The sequence below is a fragment of the Nomascus leucogenys genome, chromosome 12 (assembly GCF_006542625.1).
Source record: "Nomascus leucogenys isolate Asia chromosome 12, Asia_NLE_v1, whole genome shotgun sequence".
NCBI classification, from domain to species: domain Eukaryota; kingdom Metazoa; phylum Chordata; class Mammalia; order Primates; family Hylobatidae; genus Nomascus; species Nomascus leucogenys.
Genome location: NC_044392.1, coordinates 75,756,917 through 75,776,377, shown reverse-complemented (window position 1 = coordinate 75,776,377; position 19,461 = coordinate 75,756,917).

Here is a 19,461-nt window from a genome sequence, read left to right as displayed (position 1 = left end):
TTTTAATAATTATGCATGGTTTCATTTCCCTCATTTATTTAATTATTTTTGCTTGTGTGTTTGTGTGCTTGTTTTTGTGCTCCTTCTGATCCTTTAATAATGTATGTGCTATATGGTCTATGTGCTTTTCCCTAAATAATTTGGAGGGCATAGTCTTTTAAAAATTATATCAATGAATACCTACCAGACTTCTTAAGGCTAATTAGAATTAACGTACAATATGAGTGCTATGGTGGGTATTACTAGTGTTCACCAATGAACAGTTCCCCTGTTCTTCCCTGCATAAAAGAAGCTGTGCTCCCCTAAGACCATATGGTTATATGGGGCCCTCAGACTTGTTCTGGACAATAAAATGTGAGTAGAAGTGACTGCGTCATTGCAGGTGAAGGCACTGAAAAATCTGTGGCACACCCCATTCTCTCTCCCTCTCTTGAAGCACCTGTGAGGTTCCAGAAGGTGGAGCCTCAGTCTTCCTGGGACCTTTAGTGCAGAGCTCCAGTTGTCAACTTGACAGCGTACATGAGTAAGAAATAGACCATGATTACTGTTAAGCCATGGACATTTTAGAGTTAAATTGCTACCACGACAAATCCTAGTCTAGCCTGACTGATCCAAATAGAAAAGAGACTACAAGCACATGCAGTGCAACCTAAAATTAAAGCTAAAATGGTTGGCACTGGCTGAAAATAAACATGCTGATTACAGGAAAGACAGTCTAATAGTAAAAGCACAGGCTTTGAAAGCAACCTTGAGGTTGATTAATGAATTGTATGAGTTTGGCTATTTTCTTAACCTCTGGATGTTTATGTTATTCTTATTTGTAAGATGGGGTTAATAACTACCTTGGAGAATGTCATGGAGAATTATTAACCAAAATTAACAGATGTTAAGCACTTGGAGTCTAGTTGGTCCCAATGAAAACAGATACAATAATTATTATGAGTTTCTTTTATTTATTCAAAGCATATTACAAAACGAAGCATTACTAAAATTTTCTGCTAATAAAATCTTATGAATATTAATGAAATTTGTCAGATAAAGTCAATAAAACTACTGGCCCAACTTTCATTATTTAGTAACTCATTCCATGTCCACAGAAAAGCCCCCAAATCTTGAGGTTCTTCAAAGAAACCATATTCTCACATGTACAATATATTAAATTCTCTTTGTGGACATAATCAGAGCTTGAAATTTGAGTTCTTTATATTGCAAAGTTTATGCTAAGGTATTTTCTTATGAAACGAGTACCCGTGAGATAAACATAAAATACAGGACTTATTTTAAAATATAGAATTAGAAACTTCTATTCCCTCTCCTCAATATCAAATAACTTGAGGAACATTTTAAAAGACAGAAAAGTGTTTTGATATTCCTAGCTTAGATGGCTAAATATCCTTATTGTTTTTTTTTCTCATTTATTTTCCTTCTTTCTTAAAAACAAAACTCTTAGGATCTTGGGTACATGTGCAGGTTAGTTACATAGGTAAACATGTGTCATGGGGATGTGTTGTGCAGATTATTTGTTCACTCCCTCCTCCCACCCCTCACCCTCTGATGGGCCCCAGTGTGCGTTGCGTTGTTCTCCTCTATGTGTTCAGGTGTTCTCACCATTTAGCTCCTACTTATTAAGTGAGAACATGTGGGATCTGGTTTTCTGCTCCCAAGGTACTTTGCTAAGAATAATGGCCTCCAGCTCCATCTAATTTTTTATTTAATTACTGAGAATTTTATTATATTTTAGTCACACTTTGGAGGCAATTGAGTCAATTTTTATTTGTTTAGAAATTAGAAATACATGGATGTAGTGGTAAATATATATACATTTACGTGTGTGTATACATACATATGTGTATCTGTGCATGTTTGTATAAAACAAGATTTTTTTTCTTACATCATTGACAAGGAAATCTTTAACATATTATTATCTACATCAGTCTCTTATTTCTTCTTTATCAAACAGGGCTTTTTAACAGTTTGACCAATAACAAAACTTAAACAAATTCTAAGGGATACATGTTAACTCATATACCCACTCACAGTACAGTTTGGGAAATTTAAGTATTTCTTATCTGACAAAAATAACAAAATGATCTCAATGTTTTAAAAGTTCCTTGAAGCAAAAATTAAAACCACTGAAAATAGGTTTCACAAATATTTTTGCTAAATCTTTTCATAAATATTTGTCTAATTAAAATATTTAGATATCATTTTCTATATCTTTTTTACTTCTAATATCAGAAATAGAATCATACTCAGCAACTTCAATGGATAAATTACTTCAGGAATGTCAACTTGATTTTAGAAATGTGATTCAAAATATATTCACCTAAATTTTAAAATCCAAACATATACCAAAAGACTTCTATTACTAATAATTTAAAGGAAAATAAGGTGGAAATATAAAGGTAATAAAGGTAATTTGTTTAATTTGGGAAACCAGATGCTGTTATCACATCAACTTGAATTTTCTTTCCATTTTTAAAATACATCCCAGAAATAGGTCAAGGAAAAAAAAAAGCATACACATGATAAAATGAAAAAAAATGTAACTATGACTATGGCAACAGGATAGCAATATTTTGCCAAGGAATTTTTTTTTTAACTCAGATATACCAGTTCCAAAGAATACACTCCAGATGTCAAATCCATAGTTTATGTGGGTGATTTTATCTTTACTACCCAAAAGAATCTTGCAGGCTGCCGTCCTGAAACTTACATCTGCTATGAATGAAAGTGATTAAGATTTGAAGTTGTAGCTCTCTTGCTTTCACTTCCTACCTGGTTGACTATCTCTGGCAACCTGGGAGTCAGTTACATTTCCTCGGAATGACTCACAACAAATGTGTTTCTACCTATGAAAGATAGTTACTAGTCAAGGGGTTGAAAGTGATCTTAAACTCGAGATTCCATGTTACACTTCCTGGTGGTAGCCATGATAATGGATGTTCCTAAGGGATAGAGATAGAGATCACACATAAAAGAACCTGGATAGAGACATCTACTGGAGATGGGAAGTGGGTGTATTTGATTGTTTGTTTAATGTAGTACTCAAAACACAAATTCCTGTGGCTGATTTTAATAGTAGTAGTCACATTTGAGGCCTTTTTTAGAGGTTTTACAGCAGAAGAAAAAAATGTGGGCTGTATCATAAAATGGCGAAGAGGATTGACTCTCATTATCAATATCTGTTGGCTCTGTGACTATGAGAAAGTTACTTGGCCTGAAGTCTCAGTAGACTTATCTATAAAACAGAGATAATAATTAACTAGAAGCAGGGTGTGGTGGCTCATGCCTGTAATCCTAGCACTTTAGGAGGCCAAGACGGGCATATCACCTGAGGTTGGGAGTTCAAGATCAGCCTGACCACCATGGAGAAACCCCGTCTCTACTAAAAATACAAAAAATTAGCCAGGCGCAGTGGTGCACGCCTGTAATCCCAGCTACTTGGGAGGCTGAGGCAGGAGAATCGTTTGAACCCGGGAGGTGGAGGTTGCGGTGAGTCGAGATCGCAACATTGCACTCCAGCCTGGCAACAAAAGCAAAACTCCATCTCAAAAATAAATAAATGAATAAATAAATAAACAATAATAATTATCTTGAAAGGTCGTTGTGAAGATCAGAGATAATACTCTTAAATACCTGGTCACCTAGTAGTTACTCAATAGTGAGAGCTATATTAATATCCGTTTTTGTAATTTCAAAGCTTCTCATGCACTATACTAATCTAGCGTAGGATGCTTTGTCTTTCGATGTAGTTATGTAAAAACTGAGTTTCTTCCTTTTCCCTTTCTTTCTTTCCTTTCTTTTGTTTCTCTCTCTCTTCCTACTACCTCACTTTTTAATTCAATTCACCTTCTTAACATAATTTCTGGGTGTGTTTAGTTCCATTGCTAATGGTAAATGACATCAAATGTTGAGATTTCCAAGCCATCTTAACCAGGTTGTCTTCCTGCTTATTTCTCTAGCTTCGTCTCTTTTGACATACACAGGAAGAAAAACTATAGCTGTGAGGCTTTTCAGAAAACATACCATTTGTTTTACTCAGGGTTTATCCCTGTAATAAATTGAGCCTCCAAGCAATAAAACTGCCATGTACAAGTCTTCTTTAAAAGAAATTCTACTTGAAGATGTATCGGGAACTAGAATATTAGAAGAAAGTGACAGGCTTCTGATAGCAAAAGCAACTATTCCCTTTACTAAAGAGAAATAAAATAAATTTCCTAAGTAAATTTATTGTCACTGCATTTAGTGCAATATTGAACTATGCCTCTATGGGGTTTCTCTATGAGCCTAATCAGACACTTGGCCATGGAATCATATTTTGTAAACTAGAGCACTAGAAAAGAACTTAGGGGGCTCAAGGGAAATACTCAGCAATACTGATGGTTCAGAGGAGAGCACTGAACAAGTCATTTAGCCCCTCCTTGAATTACTATTCTCCCTTATGGAGTAGTCGAATTTAGGATTTTCCTTCTTCTTAGGAACAGAAGGTTTCTATACTCTTTTAGTTCCATCAGAACGAAATCAAGATGAAAGGACCTGAGAAAATGATACTTGAGAGATGCTTAGGATAAGATCCAGATTCTTTAACCTGGTCACCAGGATTCTGCCTCCCTGCCAGTCTCATTTAAGGTGCTTCTCCAACCCATGCTTACTTGTAGCCCCAAGACTTTCCCACCAGTAATTTTACTTATTTATTTTAATATTTTATTTTGAGTCAGGGTCTCTACAAAAATAAAAATAATTAGTCAGGCATGGTGTTGCACACCTATAATCCAGCTACTCTGGAGGCTGAGGCAGGAGGATTGCTTGAGCCAGGGAGTTTGAAGCTGCAGTGAGCTATGATTGTGCCACTGTACTCTACCCTGGGCAACACAGCAAGACCCTGTCTCAGAAAACACACACACACACACAGAAAGAACATTAGTAATTTAACTCTCATTTAGCACTTTAATGTATGAATTTCATGGGGTAGTCCATTTAATCCTCAAAATAACATGAATGCTATTATCCCTATTTTATAGATGGGGAAATAGATTTCTGAGAGATAACTAACAGGTTAATATTAGCTGGATATTCCACCTGGTCTTGGAACCCAGGTGTGGGTTCCTTTTCCTATTAGGCCCTACCTCTTCATTCTCTAGCTTGCATCCCAAGTGTAGCTGGAAGAGAAACATGGGTAGAACTTCAGAGCTGTAATATACTTGGGTATGTTATACTAAAGCAAGCTAAATCAGAACTCAAGAGAAAACCTATAGTGAAAGCCAGGAAGATGGAAAAGGGGGATGGTGGTGATAGGAAATAAAGTCACTGAAGGGAACTTCTACCCCTCCCTATTCAGAGAGATAGAAATTAAGAGAGAAGTATATGTAGTTAGAGTGGTGTTCATCTTGTTTTTAGTTGCGGAACTCTTTTACTCTTCTGCAAATAAAACATTTCAGAGAACCTCAAAATGTGAAACATTAAAAAAATTTCGCTGCAACATGCTGAAAAACCAAGTTGTACCTGCTCAGACACTTCTCAGATCCTTCCCCAAAACTTGGAAGCACCTGAGATGCTTCCTGGTCTCTAAGGCATCAAGGAAGCCATTGACAAATAGCTAGGAAACCACTAAGTCAGACAGGTGTGGGTTCCAGTCTCAGCTTTGCATTTACTTTTTATAGGAACTTGAGAAACTTAATTACCCTGATTGATGGTGTCTTTTTATTGTAAAGATAATAAGAGATAATGGCCATAAAACATTAGTACATTACCTGAATAACAGTATAGATGCTCAGTAAATATCTTTGTTGGAAGCACATTAGAAGTTAACATTGAGCTCTTCCTAATAAATTAAATTGATGAGGTTTGAAAATTACTTAAATAGTAAGCTTGTATTTAAAAGATCCTTTGACCACATAAAATTTCATTTGGAAAGAATTGCAAGCTTTTCATATCATCTCTATTTTTAGAGTGGAGATGAGAAGAAAAAAAAAAACACAAGAAAAAAGCACATGGCTAGGACCACTCATTATGATTCAGAAACATGAGTTAGAAAGTGCAGCTGTCTCCCTGCTTTCAGAGCAGATAGCAGCATCATTTTATAAATGAAAGTAGAGATAAAGTCACTGTGATACACATTTCTGCAATAACAAACCAGGGAACATTAGAGACAAATAAATACTCATTGCCAGGGGAATATTTTCTTCTGGGTAAAAGGCATGCATTAACTCTCACAATAGAGTCATCTAATAAATGATTCATCTAGACACTAATATTTAATCAGTTCATGTCTTCAATTGCTCTAAGAACCTTTTAAACACTATAGCATATTTAAGCATATTCAGGTTTATTACTTATTCAAGGTTAATTCCTTAGTCAAACTTGTCTTAAAATGAATAAATGACACAAAAGAAAAGAATATTATCGCTTCATACTAAATGCTAATGTTGTATTATTTTCTTTAGATAAGTAGATTTTTACCTGTAATGTTTTCACTTAGAATTTTTCTGATAAATTTAAAAGTTAATAGGAACTATTTGTTAAGCCATGCAGTTTGCTCTGCTGTTACTTACAAAATGGATTTCAATTTTTCTGTGGAATTGCTTTTTAATTTTGTACAGCACTGCAATGTTTTACCTACTTAATTTCATAATGTGAGTCATCAATAATATATTTCCTACATTCAGTGAAACCAAGTGTGATGCCAGATTGAAAAAATAATGAATTTTCTTTACATTTAGGATTTCTTTTCACATATATGACAATCCTTAGATAAATAAAAATGCTATCCTGGATTATTATACTTTCCCACAAGAGGGCTCTTGAAAGTCAAAAATATTGCCCATGATTAGTAATCTGCTTACATCTATTGGTAAAAACCAGAGAAACAAGATTTTGAAATATTTCCTGGATAATTAAATTAAAAAAATACTTAATTAAAGAGTTAACTAATAGTAATCAAAGCCAAAATTGATTGAATGCTTCCTGTGTGCAGGCCATGTGGTTAGTGCTGGATATATAGCTATTATTATTATTCATTGCACTATAGAGAGTCAGTTATGGTTCAGCATGAAACTTTGGAGATAAGATTACCTGAGTTTGAATCCCAGCTCTGCCATTTGTATTATTTCTTTGACTTTGGGCAAGATACTTGGTATTTAACTTTATCAGTCCTTGGTTCCTTTTCTATAAAATGCGGTTGTTGTAAGGATTAAGGGAATTAAGATACATAAAGCAATTAGAAGAGTGTCTGGCACCTAGTAAGTGCTTTGTAAGTTTTAGCTACTACTATCATCACAGAGGACAAAACTGAGGCACATAGAGATTAAAAGATACGCCCTAAATCGTGCGCCCAGTGTCTGGAAAGATACAAGGTTTTGCCCAACCAGTGTGCTAGAACATGTACTAGCCAATATGCCTCTAATATAAGAGAAGATTGGCGACACCATCTGCTTATTTCTACCCCCACTGACAGCACTGGGGGACCCACCCCTGCTTGACCACACTGCCCACCTGTCCGTGGTCCTGGATTATCCGTACCTCTCAGTGTTACCTCTTATCGTAATAATCATTGACTTATGTATTGAACTCCATCACGAGTCTACTTGAGTTCCAGGACAATATCTTATTTATTTTTGCTTTCCTAGCACATTTTGGTTAGCAAGAATTAACAAGGATGATTTAAAAAAAAAAAAAGGGTGTGCTAATATTTCCAACTGTCCTATAAAACGATTTTTATTAAACCCATTTAACACATGAAGAAATCAAAATTCTAAGATCAAGATCTCACGATTTGAAATAGCCATGCTATTGGAAACCAGATCTGAATCTGAAGCCTGCATTTTCTTCACTATAATGACCCACACACACGCTCAGGGTTGTTTGTGCATTTACTGACTGAAGAGAGACTGTGAAATTTCTACCAAGAGACGTAACGGAGTGTTTTCAATATATAGATGGGCTAAGGGGAGATTCTTTTTGCAATAACTCAAGTATTCAAATGAGGATTGTTCCCTTCAAATAGTTTTGGTCTAACTGTGTGTTTTTTTTCAATAAGGTTAAAATTTTTTCAAATTGATTTTATAACTTCTCTTTTATAATTATTTTTGTGGAAAATTTTTTAAATGTTATGAGCACTAAGAATAACAATATTATACGATGAAAGTGTATAATAAGGAGAATTACCTGGTCAGGGACTGGGTTAAAGCTTCCTTCAAAGGGAGATATCTGAACTGAGAACCAGAGGATGGGTCTGTGTTAACCAGGTGAAAAAGGGGAGTAAAGAATGTTATTCCAGGCAGATGAAACCACTTGCAAAGCCCCTGTCGCAGGGGACACCATCCTAATGAGGAGGAATAAAAAGAATAAAGGTAACAGGAAGCAGAATGGTTCAGGAGGGGGTGAAAAGTAAAAGGCAGACAATTCATTAATTTTGTAAATATTTATGGGAAGCCTACCACACCCCTGCTAGTAATGTAAGTACAGAGGAACAAAAAAGTAATAAAGCATTTTTCTCTCAAGGAAATTCTTAATCTGGCAAAAGATGGCTAAATGCACACACACGCTTACCTCCAGATATAACGCAATGGAAGCGGTATTGTAATAGCAGTAAGAACAAAAGGCTGTGGGAGCACAATTAGAAGGAGAAATTAATTGTGATTAAGGAAATATCAAAAGAAGGGATTGGCCAATATTTTATTGGGTAATTGACATGTGAGCTGATCCTTAAAGGTATTCCAAGCAACAGCATGAAGAGAAGCACCAGGTGTAAATAGTGGCCAGAAGTCTATTAAATAATAATTTATTTGACGGACCTGTTTATTTATTTTAAATCTCAGAGGAGGTTCTATTCTCTGCGGAAAGTAGAATTAAACTAGAAAGCAGTAACAAAAAGATAAACAGAAAAAAACCCTTAATAATTGCTATCATGTATATAGGTGTTAAAACATGCTTGCAAAAACAAGTAATCGCAATGAAAATTAGAAAATGTTTGGAAATAAATGATAACATGGTTGGCATATCAAAATATATAACTAAAGTTATGCGTAGGTAAAATGTGCAGGCTTATGTGCATATGTTAGAAAAGAATATTGAATATCAATACTCTACATATCTATCTGAAGAAGCTATGAGAAAAGCAAATTAATACAACAAAGGTTGAAGAAAAAGATAATGACACAGGCAGAAGCCCAATGAAGAGAAAACAAACATAAAATTAATAAAGAAGACCAAAAGTTGGTCCTTCAAAAATAAAACACAATTTATAAGCCCCAAGATCAAGAAAAAAAGAGAAGTCAAAAAAGTCAGAAATAAAAGCCAGGATATTACTTTAGATTCTATCATTGTTAAAATATAATAGAAAGATATAAACAATGTTATGTCCGTAATTTCAATATTTAAATGAAATAAGCAAATGCCATTAAAATATTATTTTTTAAAATAACGAAATAAGGATAGGAAATCAGAACTGTTCTATATCTTAAGAAAAAAAAGAAATGAAGCGTCTCTTTATAGAGGTAGTTATTCTCTTTTCTTTCTGCTTCCTACTAGCCAGAAGGTAACAATGTTTACTATCTCTCAGCATTTCTCAGTTGCTGCCACTAGGTGGCAAACGTTTCCAAACTATTGCAGGAGGCTGCAGTGAATATCAAGAGTCTGTTGGACCCCATTTTGTGTGCTCTCCAGCAATCAGAAATAGAATATTCTAAAACGGTCTCATTATTGTCATTATAAGCACTCTCACTGTTTTCATGAAACAAAAGATAGCAACAGGAACAAAATTGCACTGAAAAAAATCTAAACACAGGTTTTATAGCAAGAAATTGAAAACCTACTCTAACAATAGAACCTTCCACTTCAGGCTCAGAACAAGGCCAGCGAAGTGGAGCAGGCCTACCACAGATTCCCATCTCCATGACAACCTTTTCAGTTCCATGCACAATTAAAGCTACAGTATCAGTCTTTTTTCAGGAAAAAAAAATCTGAGTCCTGGCTAGTATTCATTTTTTATAATAGATTTGAGAAATTAAATTGATTCTAATTAGTGCAGCTGACTTAGTGGGTAATAATAATTCATTACTCAAGCAGCCCTAACTCTCTTCTCCAAAAGCAAATGAAAATATATATTTTGTGTGGTTTAATGTACTATCATTATCAGTATCCTTTTTAGCTTTCTTTGACAACAGCTCTTTTGTGCCAGGCATTCTCGAAAATCCTGGCTTAATTCCCCTTTAGGCTATACTTGTGGATAAAAAAAAAATCTGTTCATTTCATTAGCAATTAGATTTCAGCCAGATGGTCTGGAAAGTGTTGGGACTCCCTCAGAATCCTGGAATAACCTTTTCTCCAGACACATGCTTGTTTTCATCTTCTGAAGACATTTCAGGAGTTTTTAGTTATTACTGAAAAAATGGGTAGAGCTCAGATTTTTGCTGCCCTGAAAGAGATTGTTCAGAAATTTTGAAGAGTTAAAATATATATATTCAAAGTGTTAAAAAATGCAACTAGTAAAGAAAACTTAGTGGATCAAGAGTTTAGCGTATGGAGAACAAATGATTGGTGGAGGAATTTCTGACAATAACATTTTCAAGTACCATATATATGAAGGTATTTAAAAATAGAGTGACCAGCTATATTTTTCCTTTTTAAAAAATTAGTAAAGATAGAAAAATGGGACGTGAGTTTTCATGTTATTTCATATAAGCAATAACATGAAAGACTAGTTGGATTTAAGACATTTCTGAGATTCCTAAGAATGGAATCAAGGTGGTAATACATTACCAAGCGTTATCATAGAATACTATGCCATGAAAATCATAAACATATATTTTTTTCTTCTTCCTAGAAATGTGCAAGTGTGACTTTTCCTGAAATCAGAGGGCTGAGGCAGGTGGCGCTTCATGAACCCTTTCATTGCTAGCATCCTATGATTTTTATAGGTATGAAATGTAGATACTATGGCACTGTCGCTTCATTCCTTTTAACCATCTCTAACATCCTATGATGATGGCTGGGAGAAATAAAGCAGCCAGTTTGCAATCCAGCTTACTTGTGGATAGATGTTGTCATTGCTTGAAGAAAGTATGATTATTACTACCTTTTTGCGTGGTCAAATTGAGACAAAGAAAAGTTCAGTGTCTTCCCCAGCACTAAGTCCAAGAGAAATGACATATGTTTTATGTCTGTCCAGCATGCCTTTGGTCAATCGCGTTTACTTCATTCTTGCCTGGAAACGAATGGGGCTGGCTCAACAGTGGACATAAAATGGATGCCTAGACAAAGAGAAAGCTCTGTCTCCTCACCAAATGATACATTGAGGAATGGACGTGGGACATAGCTTTGCCAAAGAAATTGTTTCCTCCCAGAGAACTCTGAACCTATTGAGAAAGAGATAATTTCTTCTTTTCTTTTCTTTTCTTTTCTTTCTTTTTTTTTTTTTTTTTTTTTGACTGAATCTTGCTGTGTTGCCTGGCCTGGAGTGCAATGGTGCAATCTTGGCTCACTGCAACCTCTGACTCCCGGGTTCAAATGATTTTCCTGCCTCAGCCCAGCCTCCCGAGTAGCTGGGATTACAGAAGCGTGCCACCACGGCGGGCTAATTTTTTATTTACTTTTTATTTTTTATTTTTAGGAGAGATGAAGTTTCACCATGTTGGCCAGGTTAGTCTCAAACTCCTGACCTCAGGTGATCAACCCGCCTCAGCCTCCCAAAGTGCTGGGATTACAGGCATGAGCCACCACACCTGGCCAGAGATAATTTCTTTTTGCTTGTGGGGCAAACATAAACCTGAAATTATTGTCATCTTATAGGGAGAGCTTTTCAAAATGAAGCCAACACAGATAAAGGGGAGAAAATATAGCTTACGCAAACAATATTTAACATATAGATTTAACACATGGAGACATAGAGGCCTGGTTAGATTTTCAACTGTAAGGTCGAGCAAGAGAAAATACCTCTAATGTTATTGTAGAAGCTCCTTATAGCTAGAACCTGACAAACTCATCCAGATCTTTGTAAGTTGTAAGCATGGGATTTAAAAAATATTAATTTTGCTTTTAAATTATCATGTAGTCACAGACTTTCTTGTACAGGTCTTTGAATTTCGATACTTTTATATATTCAAATAACTACCACCATTATCAGGATATGAAAAGAGTTCCTTCTATCACCTCAGACTCCCTGGTATCATTTCTTTATAATCACAGCACTCCATTCCCCTAATCTTTGGCAACCCCTGATCTCCTGTTCATTTCTTTTATCTTTTTGGGAATTTCATATAAATGGAATCATGTGATATGCAACCTTTTGAGACTAACTTCTTTTTCCCATTATAATACTCTTGAAATTAATTCGAATTCTGATCTGAATCAATAGTTTGTTCTTTTTTATTGCTGAGTAGTATTTCATTGTACTGAGGTATCATAGTTTCTTCCTCCATTACTCACTGAGGGACTTTTGTGCTGTCTCCAGTTTTGGGAATATATTATGAAGACAGCTACTATATTAACATCTGCGTAGAGGTTTTTGTTTGAACACAAGCTTTCATTTCCCAAAAAATCAGAGTTGCTGAGTCATAACTACATGTTTAACTTGATGAGAAACTGTCAAACCATTTTATGTAATAGCTGTACCATTTTTCACTACCACCAGCAATGTATGAGAGGTTTTAGTTGCTCTACATCCTCGTCAGCACTTGGTGTTGTCAGTATTTTTTATTTTCTGCATTCTAATAAGTGTGCAGTGGTATTTCATGAATGCTTAACTTTGCATTTCACCTATGGCTAATGATGTTGAACATTTTTAATATGCTTCTTTGCTATCCTTATAACCTTCTTGGTAAGTGTCCAAGCTTTTGCCCATTTTAAAAATTGATTTCTATGTTTTCTTACAGTTGCATATTGAGTTTTTTGGGTTTTTTTGTTTTGTTTTGTTTTGTTTTTGATGGAGTTTCACTCTGTTGCCCAGGCTGGAGTGCAGTGGCACAATCTCAGCTCACTGCAACCTCTGCCTCCCAGGTTCAAGCGATTCTCCTGCCTCATCCTCCCAAGTAGCTGAGATTATAGATGCCCACCACCATACCTGGATAATTATTTTGCATTTTTAGTAGACACGGGGTTTCTCCATGTTGGCCAGGCTGGTTTTGAACTCCTGACCTCAAGTGATCTGCCCACCTCAACCTCCCAAAGGGCTAGGATTACAAGCATGAGCCACTGTATCTGGCCTGAGTTTTATATATATATTGGATGAGAAATTTATAAAGGAAAGAGCTTTAATTGATTCACAGTTCCACATGGTTGGGGAGGCCTCACAATTATGGCAAAGGAGAATGAGGAGCAAAGTCACATCTTACATGGTGGTAAGCAGGAGAGCATGTGCAGGGGAACTCCCCTTTATAAAACTATCAGATCTCATGAGATTTATTCACTATCATGAGAATAGCATGGGAAAAACCTGTCCCCATGATTCCATTATGTCCCACTGGGTCCCTCCCATGACACGTGGAAATTATGGGAGCTACAATTTAAGATGAGATTTGGGTAGGGACACAGCCAAACCATATCAACATGTATATTTGGTCAACTTATCAAACAGACCTTTGGAAACCTAACTATTTAAAGGACTAAGGAACGTCCAAGAGAAGCTAATTCTAAAACACAGACAGGTAGACACACACATCTAGTAACAAATTTCTGAATTTGAGTAGCGGAAGATTTTTTAGTACAACGTACTGTCACTCAGAATTGTTTCTGATACTGTCCTTCTTTGAATTCTAGGAGAAGGCAGAAAGTCAAAAGTAAAAGATATATTTCACTCAAATATACCTGATTTTATCTTTAATGGAAAAAAAATGAGAGTATATTTTCCCCCCAATTTATTGTAGAGTGCCAGAATCTATTTGCCCTGCATTTGCCCAGTGCATCACCAGCAGCACCCAGTGGAATAGGTGATAGTGTTTAGCTGAGATGGCCCTGCTGATTCCCAGGAAAACCAGCAGTAGCGGTGCCCCTTTGCAGTGGCAAAGTTTGGAGAAGACTGTTGTCCTCAAGAGTAGAAATGGTTATCATGCCTATTGTAAATGACACCTCATAGAAGTGAAAGCAATATGTGACAGCTGCCAACTAAAGCAACTGCCCAGTGGAAAGGCCAAGAAAACAGAAGGCAGGAAGGAGAAAAACATGGCCAAAAGCACAATTGCTCCTCGGATTATTCTGAGAGCTTGGGAGACACAGGGTCCTAGTTTATCATGTCAGTGCAAGGGCCAGTGAATCATAGGTTACTTATTGACACTGAATTTGGTGCCTATTTTAATCACTAATTGCATTGTAATAAGCTGTACATTTGAATAGCTTGTTTCTTTTTAAGTAGTTTAAAGAATAATAAACCAATGGAAGCTGGAGCTTACAACTAATATCTAGGAGTTGATCTTGCCTTTCAAAAGGCCTGTGCCATTTATATGCTTTTAAAAATATTATTTCCCAGGCTCTACTCAGGAACTTCTGTTTCAGTCACTCCAAAGTGCAGCCCATATGTCTGTATTTTTAACAAGCTCCGCAGAGTATTCTGATCCAGAACAAGACTTGAAAACTCTGCTTTGAAATTCAATAAAGAAAATTCAACAGCTTATATGATGATGAAATAACATAGAATTCAAGAAGCATTCAATTTTAGTAACTACTTTTGGAGTACTTTAAGTTAACTTTAAAGACACATTCACAAGTCCTGCAGGTGAACTTGTGTTTTTTTCTGTAGACCTGAAACCCATGCAGATAGAAAGGATGTGAGATGGACTATGGGAATTCTGTAATGGGCCACCCAGATCCCCAATTCAGGAAGGGAGAGTTTACTCCCCCAGCTGCTGCGAGTATGGCCAGGGAATGACCCTCAACTGCCACCCCACTTCAGTGATTGCCTTCGTTGCAGAAAAATGTCTCACCATAAGTTACACACTCTTTCTAGCATGGCTTACATCTAATGACTACTGAATGTCAGGGGAAAACATCTCCTGCCCCAAATTAGAACAGACCTCTAAGGACATTCCAGGTTCCAGGCTGTCTTTCAGGTCAGCTGAGGTCTTCATTGAGATTGCATTACATCTCAACTTCTCCTTCTATCCAATCCTGCTGTCTTCTCTTCCCTTCACAGAAGTTGATCCCAAGAACACGCCTGAGCAAATGTTCTGCATGCCAATCATCATCTCAGAGTTTGCTTCCTAAGGAACTCAGCCTGTGTCAACCCCTTAGCTTGCCAATGGTCAAAACCAAACTAGCTTAAAGTAAAGGGAGAAATTCATCACAAGGATACTGGGCTATCTCAGGTTGAACTACAAAGAGTGGACAGAGCAGAGAGGCAACCCAGCTTAGAAACAACTAAAATGACAGGAGTGAAGACGGCCAGATAGCTCTCTCATGTCCTCTCATTCTCTTATGCTCTCTTCTCTTTCACTTGCTCTTTCTGTAATCCAGCTTCTCTTTGCCTACCTGGTTTATTCTCTCACTGTGGATGGGCTACTTCTACTGGATGAGAAATGAATATTCTGTTTGTCCAGACTTGAGTCAATTTCCAAGGACTGGACCAATCACTTGTTAGGCAGCAGGGCAGGTAATATACCAACTTTCCCTGAAATCACATTGGGAGAGGAAGGAGATAATGTCCCTAAGAATGAAGCTCTTCAATGCAGAAGGGTTTAGGAAATGGTGTGTGTAAGAGTGTATGAAACATATATAAGACTTGCTCTGAGTGGAAGTCTCTACAATATCTCCCTGCACACACACACACACACACAACTATATATTATTATAATAACATACAACAATATGCTTTGTTTGAATGCTTTCCAGTTGAAAAACATCTTACTTGCCTCATTTTTATCTTTACAAGATATTTAAATATATAAGAAAATTAGTCATAAATTATATTCTTGAAAATTACATGCCTATTATGTGTTAGATCTGGAATTCAAACCTGATCTTCTGATTTCAAGTCTAAGTCCAAAAGTTGTCCACTTTTGCACCTACTTACTTATGGCTATTTCTTTTTTGATTTTTAATTTCTGTGGGCACATAGCAGGTGTATATACTTATTAGCATATTTTTTCTAAAAACATGTGAATCCTACTTGGTCCCCCATTAAAGTAAGACACAGTTATCTTTTCCTGAGGTGAGTATGTAATGCAAACAAATGATTTCCAATTGTTTATTGGCCATTTTAGGTGGGTGTGCTTCTTGATGGCTATATTAAAGCCTTGTCAAATAGCTGATGGCTTAGAATGGTGATCATTAAAAAGTCAGGAAACAACAGATGCTGGAGAGGATGTGGAGAAATAGGGATGCTTTTATGCTGTTGGTGGGAGTGTAAATGAGTTCAACCATTGTGAAAGACAGTGTGGTGATTCCTCAAGAATCTAGAACCGTAAATACCATTTGACCCAGCAGTCTCATTACTGGGTACATACTCAAAGAATTATAAATCATTCTACTATAAATACATGCATACGTATGTTTATTGTGGCACTGTTCACAATAGCAAAGACTTGGAACCAACCCAAATGCCCATCAATGGTAGACTGGATAAAGAAAATGTGGCACATATACACCATGGAATACTATGCAGCCATAAAAAGGATGAGTTTATGTCCTTTGCAGGAACATGTGTGTAGCTGGAAATCATCATTCTCAGCAAACTAACACAGGAACAGAAAACCAAACACCACATGTTCTCACTCATAAGTGGGAGTTGAACAATGAGAACACATGGACAGAGGAAGAGGAACATCACACACTGGAGCCTATCAGGGGGTGGGGAGCTAGGGGAAGGAAAGTATTAGGAGAAATACCTAATAGAGATGACGGGTTGATGGGTGCAGCAAACCACCATGGCACGTGTATACCTATGTAACAAACATGCACTTTCTGCACATGTATCCCAGAACTTAAAGTATAATAATAAAAAATGCATTATTTCTTCACAAATATACTCATTAGACCAAAACAGTTTTGTCCAGGAAGTAACCACTTTTATTTTAATTTTCTAGCACTTTTTCCTATATATAAGGAATCATATTATAATACAGTTTAGAATCTTGAATTTGACTTCACGTAATTGTAACCTGAGTATTTTTTATAGTTGTTATTTACATTTTTAACTGAGGCATAACATAGATAAAAAGTATATATGCTTAAATTAAAACCTGAACGATTTTTATATAACTATATCCCCATGCAACCAACACTTAGATCAAGATACAAAACAAAAGTTTCTGTTTGTCCTCTGCCCAGTTTACCCCATCTCAGAAAATAAAGAATATTCTGACTGTTACCATTACTGATTTGTTTTGCCTATTCTTAAAGTTTATAAATTGAATTATACAATACACACTCTCTTATAATTGACTTCTTTCAGGCAGCATAATGTCTCTGAGATTCAACCATATTGTTACATGTGCCATTAGTTCATTTTTTTAACTGCTAGGTAGAATTCATTATATGAACATATCACAATTTATTTCTTCATTCTATTGATGGGCATTAGAGTAGTTTCTAATTTTCAGCTACTATAAATAAAGTTACTAGAAACATTTTTATCTTTAGTGTGTGTATGAGAGAGTGTAAATGTATGCACTCATTTCTTTATTTTATTTTATTATTATTATACTTTAAGTTTTAGGGTACATGTGCACAATGTGCAGGTTTGTTACATATGTATACATGTGCCATGTTGGTGTGCTGCACCCATTAACTCGTCATTTAGCATTAGGTATATCTCCTAATGCTATCCCTCTCCCCTCCCCCCACCCCACAACAGTGCCCGGTGTGTGATGTTCCCCTTCCTGTGTCCATGTGTTCTCATTGTTCAATTCCCACCTATGAGTGAGAACATGCGGTGTTTGGTTTTTTGTCCTTGCAATAGTTTACTGAGAATGATGATTTCCAGTTTCATCCATGTCCCACAAAGGACATGAACTCATCATTTTTTATGGCTGCATAGTATTCCATGGTGTATATGTGCCACATTTTCTTAATCCAGTCTATCGTTGTTGGACATTTGGGTTGGTTCCAAGTCTTTGCTATTGTGAATAGTGCCGCAATAAACATACGTGTGCATGTGTCTTTATAGCAGCATGATTTATAGTCCTTTGGGTATATACCCAGTAATGGGATGGCTGGGTCAAATGGTATTTCTAGTTTTAGATCCCTGAGGAATCGCCACACTGACTTCCACAATGGTTGAACTAGTTTACGGTCCCACCAACAGTGTAAAAGTGTTTCTATTTCTCCACATCCTCTCCAGCACCTGTTGTTTCCTGACTTTTTAATGATGGCCATTCTAACTGGTGTGAGATGGTATCTCATTGTGGTTTTGATTTGCATTTCTCTGATGGCCAGTGATGATGAGCATTTTTTCATGTGTTTTTTGGCTGCATAAATGTCTTCTTTTGAGAAGTGTCTGTTCATGTCCTTCACCCACTTTTTGATGGGGTAGTTTGTTTTTTTCTTGTAAATTTGTTTGAGTTCATTGTAGATTCTGGATATTAGCCCTTTGTCAGAGGAGTAGGTTGCAAAAATTTTCTCCCATTTGTAGGTTGCCTGTTCACTCTGATGGTAGTTTCTTTTGCTGTGCAGAAGCTCTTTAGTTTAATTAGATCCCATTTGTCAATTTTGGCTTTTGTTGCCATTGCTTTTGGTGTTTTAGACATGAAGTCCTTGCCCATGCCTATGTCCTGAAGGGTATTGCCTAGGTTTTCTTCTAGGGTTTTTATGGTTTTAGGTCTAACATGTAAGTCTTTAATCCATCTTGAATTAATTTTTGTATAAGGTGTAAGGAAGGGATCCAGTTTCAGCTTTCTACATATGGCTAGCCAGTTTTCCCAGCACCATTTATTAAATAGGGAATCCTTTCCCCATTGCTTGTTTTTGTCAGGTTTGTCAAAGATCAGATAGTTGTAGATATGCGGGGTTATTTCTGAGGGCTCTGTTCTGTTCCATTGATCTATATCTCTGTTTTGGTACCAGTACCATGTTGTTTTGGTTACTGTAGCCTTGTAGTATAGTTTGAAGTCAGGTAGCGTGATGCCTCCAGCTTTGTTCTTCTGGTTTAAGATTGACTTGGCAATGCGGGCTCTTTTTTGGTTCCATATGAACTTTAAAGTAGTTTTTTCCAATTCTGTGAAGAAAGTCATTGGTAGCTTGATGGGGATGGCATTGAATCTATAAATTACCTTGGGCAGTATGGCCATTTTCATGATATTGATTCTTCCAACCCATGAGCATGGAATGTTCTTCCATTTGTTTGTATCCTCTTTTATTTCATTGAGCAGTGGTTTGTAGTTCTCCTTGAAGAGGTCCTTCAAGGCCTTTGACAAAATTCAACAACCCTTCATTCTAAAAACTCTCAATAAATTAGGTATTGATGGGACGTATCTCAAAATAATAAGAGCTATCTATGACAAACCCACAGCCAATATCATACTGAATGGGCAAAAA